Below are 7,361 nucleotides of genomic sequence, written 5' to 3'. Positions count from 1 at the left end.
AAAATCACAAAACATAAAATCCACTCCCTCATGATGTCTCCACAACACAGAAGACATCATACCACATACTTAAGATTATCACCATGACGACTCAGCACATAGTTGAGATGATCAACATGCCCATCACAGTCGCATTCAGGTCTGCAGGAAGTGCAGACAAAATACACTCAGGTAATATTTACACAACAACAACAATCCAACAGGCAAAATGCTGTACATCAATCAATAACATCAACTAAAGTATGTGTTTTATCCTTTTAGGTGAATTTAGACAAAATGCACCAAAAAGGCAAATGACACTCAACCAAAGTGCTCTTCTTCAAAGCTTTATCAAATAGGATATAGTTCTTAGTGGACCTGATGAAATTGCACCTACATGTTTCGGCCACACACACACACACACACACACACACACTATAGAAAATACTCTAAAAGATCTCTTCAAATAATTGTATGGGCACCTTTATTTCCTGCTGAATCATGAGGTAATCACAAGATTAACACGAATCTACACAACAACAACAAAATCACCAATCTACACAACAACAACAAAATCACAAATCTACACAACAACAACAAAATCACGTATCTACACAACAACAACAAAATCACGTATATACACAACAGCAACAAAATCACGTATCTACAACAACAACAAAATCACAAAACATAAAATCCACCTGATGAAAGTGGACCTGATGAAATTGCACCTACATGTTTCAGCCACACACACACACACACACACACACACACACACACAGACAAACACACACCTCATCAGGGACTCTTATCAATAACTCTTAGCAATGCCCCATACAATAAGCTTTATTATTAAACACTATGATTAAGTGCTATGGTTAGCCTCTTTGATTAACCTCTATGGTTCAGTTCTATGATTAACCTCTATGGTTAATCATTATGATTAACCTCTATGGTTAAGCTCTTTGATTAAACTTCATGTTAAGCTCTATGGTTAACCTCTATAATTAAGCACTATGGTTAATAAATGAAACTCACATTATTGTAAGCGCAACACCTTCTCTATAAATAATAAATAGACAGAAACTCATATTATTGTAAGAACGACACCTTCTCTGTAAATAATAAATAGATTATTTATTATTTACTTACGCTGCTTCATCAGTGTTAGCTCTTTGTTTTTCTGTTTGTCCAATTCCAATTCTGTGATCCTCAAATGCTCTCTACGGGCAACTGGTCTGTTTGTCCAATTCTGTGATCCTCAAATGCTCTCCAAGGGCAACTGGTCAGACAGCCTCATTCCCAAACATTATATCCACATTCAGATAGCCAAGAAAACCAGCCGATCTTGTTCTGTTGTTGATCTCATGAGCGATTAATATTGCATGACAGACACACACACACACACACAAACAGAGACAGAGAAAAGGTAAAGATGGTGCGGGTTGTTTGGTTTCAGTCCTGCTTGCCTACATTAGTGTCCAGATTAGATGCAGGATTTCATTTTTCACTTTCTTACTTCTAAAGAATGAGGAGGTCTGCAGGTGCCTGCTCTTGTTCTAATATTGCACTGAGATCAGGCTACAGTAGAACTAGAATAGCTGTGTGTGTTCTACTTGTTCTAATATTGCACTGAGATTACAGTAGAACTAGAATAGCTGTGTGTGTTCTACTTGTTCTAATTATTGCACTGAGATTACAGTAGAACTAGAATAGCTGTGTGTGTTCTACTTGTTCTAATTATTGCACTGAGATTAGGCTACAGTAGAACTAGAATAGCTGTGTGTGTTCTACTTGTTCTAAATGAATTATTGGTAACACTTTATAATAACTACACACAATTCATCATCTATTAAGCATTTGTTAACTATTAGTTAATGGTTTGTTCATCATTAGTAATTAATTGTTCATGCATAATTTATCATCACTTAAGCATTTGTTCACAAAGTTATGATTGGTTTGTTCATAGTGAATAAGCCTATTTCTAAAATATGTATAAATTGTTGCTAATACTTCAAATAACATGCAATAACATTTTGTTAATGAAATACTATTCATTATCTAACAGTTGTTACATATGCACTAATGATTAGTAAGGATGCGAATACATGTTTTATAAACCACTTTCTTATACTATAATTCATGATTAACTCAGGAGTTACAAGTGGTTAGTTAATGATTTTTGTGAGCTGATCTAAAGTGAGGACTTTTTATGCCTTGCTACACATTTGCAAATAAGTTGTAAATACTACGTTCACATTCATTCATTAAGCTGACAATTTTATCCAGAGCGACATACACATGTAAATTAAATTAAACACAACCGCAGAAGGTGGGTTTCGAACCCCCAACTGAGTAGATGACAGAATGATAGCCCTGCTCCTTAACCACTACACTACCTCTACTACTATTCTGAAAACGGATGAGATCTAGTTTTAGTTGTTTTCAGAGGACTACTTTCCTGTTATGCGTATGACTACATTTGATGTAGCACTAAGCAGTGCATTGATACAATAATTAGAGAGTTAAAGAATACAAGTAAATAATTGACTGACATAAACTGAAGTGAAGTTAACCAAGTAAAACATTGTCACTTTACTCTGGTGTTTATTGATTGTTTGTTGTGAAGTGAAGAACATAACATCCGCTCAGTTAAAAACAAATACAACTATTTATAGCAACATCAGCCATGGGCAGGGGTAGTGTAGTGGATAAGGCATTGGGCTAGCATGCTGTAAGCTGAAGAATCGGGGGTTCAATCCCCGGGTGCCACTATTGTGGCCTTGCTCTTTAATTTCATTGAAAGTGTAAGTCTCTTTGGATGAAAGTGTCTGCTTAATGAATAAATGCAACTGTAACCTTTATAACTCATTTGTAAATATGTAGCAAGGCATATACAGTCCTCACTTTAGATGAGCTCACAAAAATCATTAACTAACCAATTGTAACTCCTGAGTTAATCATGAATCAAAATATGAGAATTAACATAGGAGTAATACTTAACAAATGATGATCAAAGCATTTACTAATAGTTTGTTACAGGTTCATAATAGGGAGATGATTTCATTTATAAATGGTTGTTTCATTATTTATAAGGTATAAACCATGTATTTATAAACATTTGTTTTATTTACTATGAACAAACCATTCATAACGTTGTGAACAAATGCTTTACTGATGATGAATTATGCATGAACAATAAATTACTAATGATGAACAAACCATTAACTAATTAGTAATAAATGCTTAATGAATGATGAATTGTGTGTAGTTATTATAAAGTGTTACCGAATTATTGCACTGAGATTACAGTAGAACTAGAATAGCTGTGTGTGTTCTACTTGTTCTAAATGTCTTGCACTGAGATTACAGTAGAACTAGAATAGCTGTGTGTGTTCTACTTGTTCTAATATTGCACTGAGATTACAGTAGAACTAGAATAGCTGTGTGTGTTCTACTTGTTCTAAATGTCTTGCACTGAGATTACGGTAGAACTAGAATAGCTGTGTGTGTTCTACCTGTTCTAAATGTATTATTGCACTGAGATTACAGTAGAACTAGAATAGCTGTGTGTGTTCTACTTGTTCTAAATGAATTATTGCACTGAGATTACAGTAGAACTAGAATAGCTGTGTGTGTTCTACTTGTTCTAAATGAATTATTGCACTGAGATTAGGCTACAGTAGAACTAGAATAGCTGCGTGTGTTCCACTTGTTCTAATTATTGCACTGAGATTAGGCTACAGTAGAACTAGAATAGCTGTGTGTGTTCTACTTGTTCTAAATTAATTATTGCACTGAGATTACAGTAGAACTAGAATAGCTGTGTGTGTTCTACTTGTTCTAAATGAATTATTGCACTGAGATTACAGTAGAACTAGAATAGCTGTCTGTGTTCTACTTGTTCTACATGAATTATTGCACTGAGATTACAGTAGAACTAGAATAGCTGTGTGTGTTCTACTTGTTCTACATGAATTATTGCACTGAGATTACAATAGAACTAGAATAGCTGTGTGTGTTCTACTTGTTCTAATATTGCACTGAGATTACAATAGAACTAGAATAGCTGTGTGTTCTACTTGTTCTAGTATTGCTCTGAGATTTCAGTAGAACTAGAATAGCTGTGTGTGTTCTACTTGTTCTAAATGTCTTGCACTGAGATTACAATAGAACTAGAATAGCTGTGTGTGTTCTACTTGTTCTAATATTGCACTGAGATTACAGTAGAACTAGAATAGCTGTGTGTGTGACTGTGATTCATGTGAGCAAGGCCTCAAAAAGAACACTCAAGAGTAATTAAGATATCAGATTTCACCTGCAGTAGAACTACAGCAGCTGTGTGTGTGTGTGGCTGCAGTTCAGGTGCATCCATGTGAGTGAACAGGGCCTCAAGTGCAAGTGCAAGTTCAGTGAAAGTGGTTCTCTTCCTGAGACCGGTTTCAGGCGTACACCTTTATCAACCAACAAATACTGAACAACAACTCTATAAATAGACTTGCTTTCAAGAGAAACTATGCAGGACTGGCGATTTCATCTCCGGTTCGCTTTTCGTTTTCGCTCGTTTTATGCTTGCATATTTCTCTTCAGAGCTTCCCCTACAGCTTTAGCGTGTATATTTATACATATATAGGCTATGCATATATTTATAAATTGCAAGCGTGGTTCTTCTTGTTCCTTACGCGTCTCAGACTTCCAGATGTAAACAAGGAGTGATCGCCTCCTGCAGAAACTGCAAGGTTGCAATAGCAGATAGGGACACTGGGGGCGGGAGGAAATATTACTGTTTTCGATGAAACTGGTCAGTCAAGCAAAACAACGATTTCTAAGCGATTATATGACCATGAAAAAGTTGCATGGGGTCTCTTTAACAATAGTTTGACTTGATTCAATAACAGTTTGTCATCTCATCCTAAAATCCAGCAAATTTGTCCTAAGTCTTCTTACATTAAATCAAAATGACCGTTTTAGAGAACACTAGATAAGTATATTCATACTAAAAACAATACCAAATAGCATTCTGATATATTAATATAATATTCATAACACTTTGCTAGATTTTAATTTTTGCAGGGTATGAAGTTCACCTACAAAACCATCGTTGCCCATATAGGCAGATCCAGGATCTTCTGTTTTTTCTGTTCCTAATGAAAAATAAGATGGGGATTTTCTTCACCTGCTAAACTCACTTGGGGGCGAAGAAATCAATAATGCAAACGTTTTGCTCTAAAAGCTTTTGTACATTACCTCTGTACATTAGCACGACACACTTTGATTTTTGCTACCCCAGAGCTAACTTGTGCTAACTTGCACTAACTCAGTTCAACCAGATCTCCTTATATGGGCAAAGATGGCAGCTTCGGCTCCTTTTTGTACACAGAGGTCTATGACCAGCGTCAGAGCCCCCCTCACACACTCAAACACACACACACACACTCACATGCACATTCACATTCACACTCACACTCACACTCACACTCACACTCACACTCACACTCACACACACACACACACACACACACACACATGCACACACACACACACACACACATGCACACAGACACACACCAACACACACAGACACACACACACACACAGCAGTGAGTGTGAGTGAGCACGCTGTCAACAGCTAGGCCACATGTTCACTACACTAATAACACTACACACACACACACACACACACACACACACACACACACACACACACACACACACACACACACACACACACACACACACATATCTGTCCATAGCAGTTTCCACTGATGTAATATTCCAATCCCTACACAACACAGTACATTATGGAATAATATCACAGCCTGGGGCCCGCTGCACAAAAGCAGAATTAAGATATCCGGGATAAGTTACTGAGCTGCGATCACTGAATCCAAAACATGAGCATACCGGCTTAATTGGTTGCACAAAGACCAATCCAGGATAAGCAGACACGGATTCATCAAGCCAGGTGTAAGTTATCCGGTATGTGTGCGCGTTCTCGTTTCTCCCCCAAATAACTCACGGTAGGAATAAAAAAGATGCAAAAAATAGCGTCTTGCACACAAAGTGAATAACCGCTTTTGATATAGACTAACAGCGAGGTAAAGTTTTACTTTTTTGGATGGGGGATCATGATTATTTCTGTTACATAGCGGGAGTAGGTGTGGCAGATCAACTGAATGCAAATTTACGTATGCACCCACGTGTGTGAGAGCTTCCTTGTCTCGGCACGCAACGTCATTAGGAAGCGGTTTGCCACCGCAAAGATGCACAAAGTATCTTAATTTGTCTTAAAAGCCGAAATAGTTCAAAACACCTTCGAAAAATGTCCCCTCCACTTCCAATCAACTACTACAGCAGCCTATTCATCAAACATCTGTCTAAAAAGAAGCAAACAACGAGTAGGCCTAGGCTATGTTATTAATTATAAGGCCACCATAATTTAAATGACATCCATATGGTATTAGGCACACATTCTGCTGTCTTTTGCGAGTAAATGCATGTTGCAAATAATATATAAATGGAATCTACAGCTCTTTAAAAAAAATCACGTGGAGGTCTCATTTGAATGACAGCTAGCTGAACCAATCAGATTATGTAATTACCATTAGAATCAACTTATCTTGGCTGTGAGCCTGGTCAGGAGCAGGCTAGCTCCACAGAATAAATCGCCATGGTAACTTATACCATAACATATCCTGCTGCCCCCTATCCCGCTTTTGTGCAACTGGATCACGGATAAATTGAGCCAGGATAACCAAGATATCCCGGGTTAATCCCTTATCCTAGTTTTGTGCAATAGGCCCCTGGAAGCTCCCTTCAGTGTGTGTTGCTGTAATCAAGGAGGACTCTGGTGCTGCTGATAGTCTCCTCTCAGGGCATGTTCTCCTGTGACCACTAGATGGCACCATCACATTGTACTGTGGGCTAAGACGCTCTAATTTGAATTGCACAGTGAGATGGGACCAGTTGCTGATATGATCAAGTCCAGATGCCCAGAACACAGAAGCACTACAAAGTTGGATAAGAATAAAAATACAATTGTTTATTTAAGTAAATAAGTTAATAAACATTAAAACAATATTCTAAAATGAACAGTGTTTGTTCAAGGTCACAGTTCCCAAACTCACCGGAGGAGAGAGCAGTCTGCAATGAGTGTGTGATGTAGTCGACCACGCCCCCTCGCAATGAATGGGAATCCAAGACCAGAAGTGTGTGTGTGTGTGTGTGTGTGTGTGGGTTGGTTGCTGGTTGAGTGCTTTAGTATGTTTGTGGGCCAGGTTGCTGGTTGAGTGTGCTTTTGTGTGTGTGTGCGGTGTTACATCTGATTAATAATACTAAAGAATGTTAGCAGAGAATATCCCAAGGTCCAGTCCCAGACACAT

The 7,361-nt window shown here is 37.7% G+C and overlaps 1 protein-coding gene across 1 annotated transcript in view; it reads right to left on the bottom strand.

Annotated features, from left to right (window-relative positions):
* LOC134081960 (NACHT, LRR and PYD domains-containing protein 3-like) overlaps window positions 1-1,250 on the bottom strand; it is a 10,748-nt gene extending 9,498 nt beyond the window's left edge. The window contains exon 1 of the mRNA XM_062537598.1: window positions 1,132-1,250. The gene's annotated coding sequence lies outside the window, so the exon portion shown is untranslated. The remainder of the gene's footprint in view (window positions 1-1,131) is intronic.
* Window positions 1,251-7,361: the final 6,111 nt, after the last annotated feature.

Source organism: Sardina pilchardus, chromosome 1 (genome assembly GCF_963854185.1).
Source record: "Sardina pilchardus chromosome 1, fSarPil1.1, whole genome shotgun sequence".
In the NCBI taxonomy this organism is placed as follows: Eukaryota; Metazoa; Chordata; class Actinopteri; order Clupeiformes; family Clupeidae; genus Sardina; species Sardina pilchardus.
The sequence above is the reverse complement of the archived record's forward strand: the minus strand, read 5'-3'. Positions and strand labels throughout refer to the sequence as shown.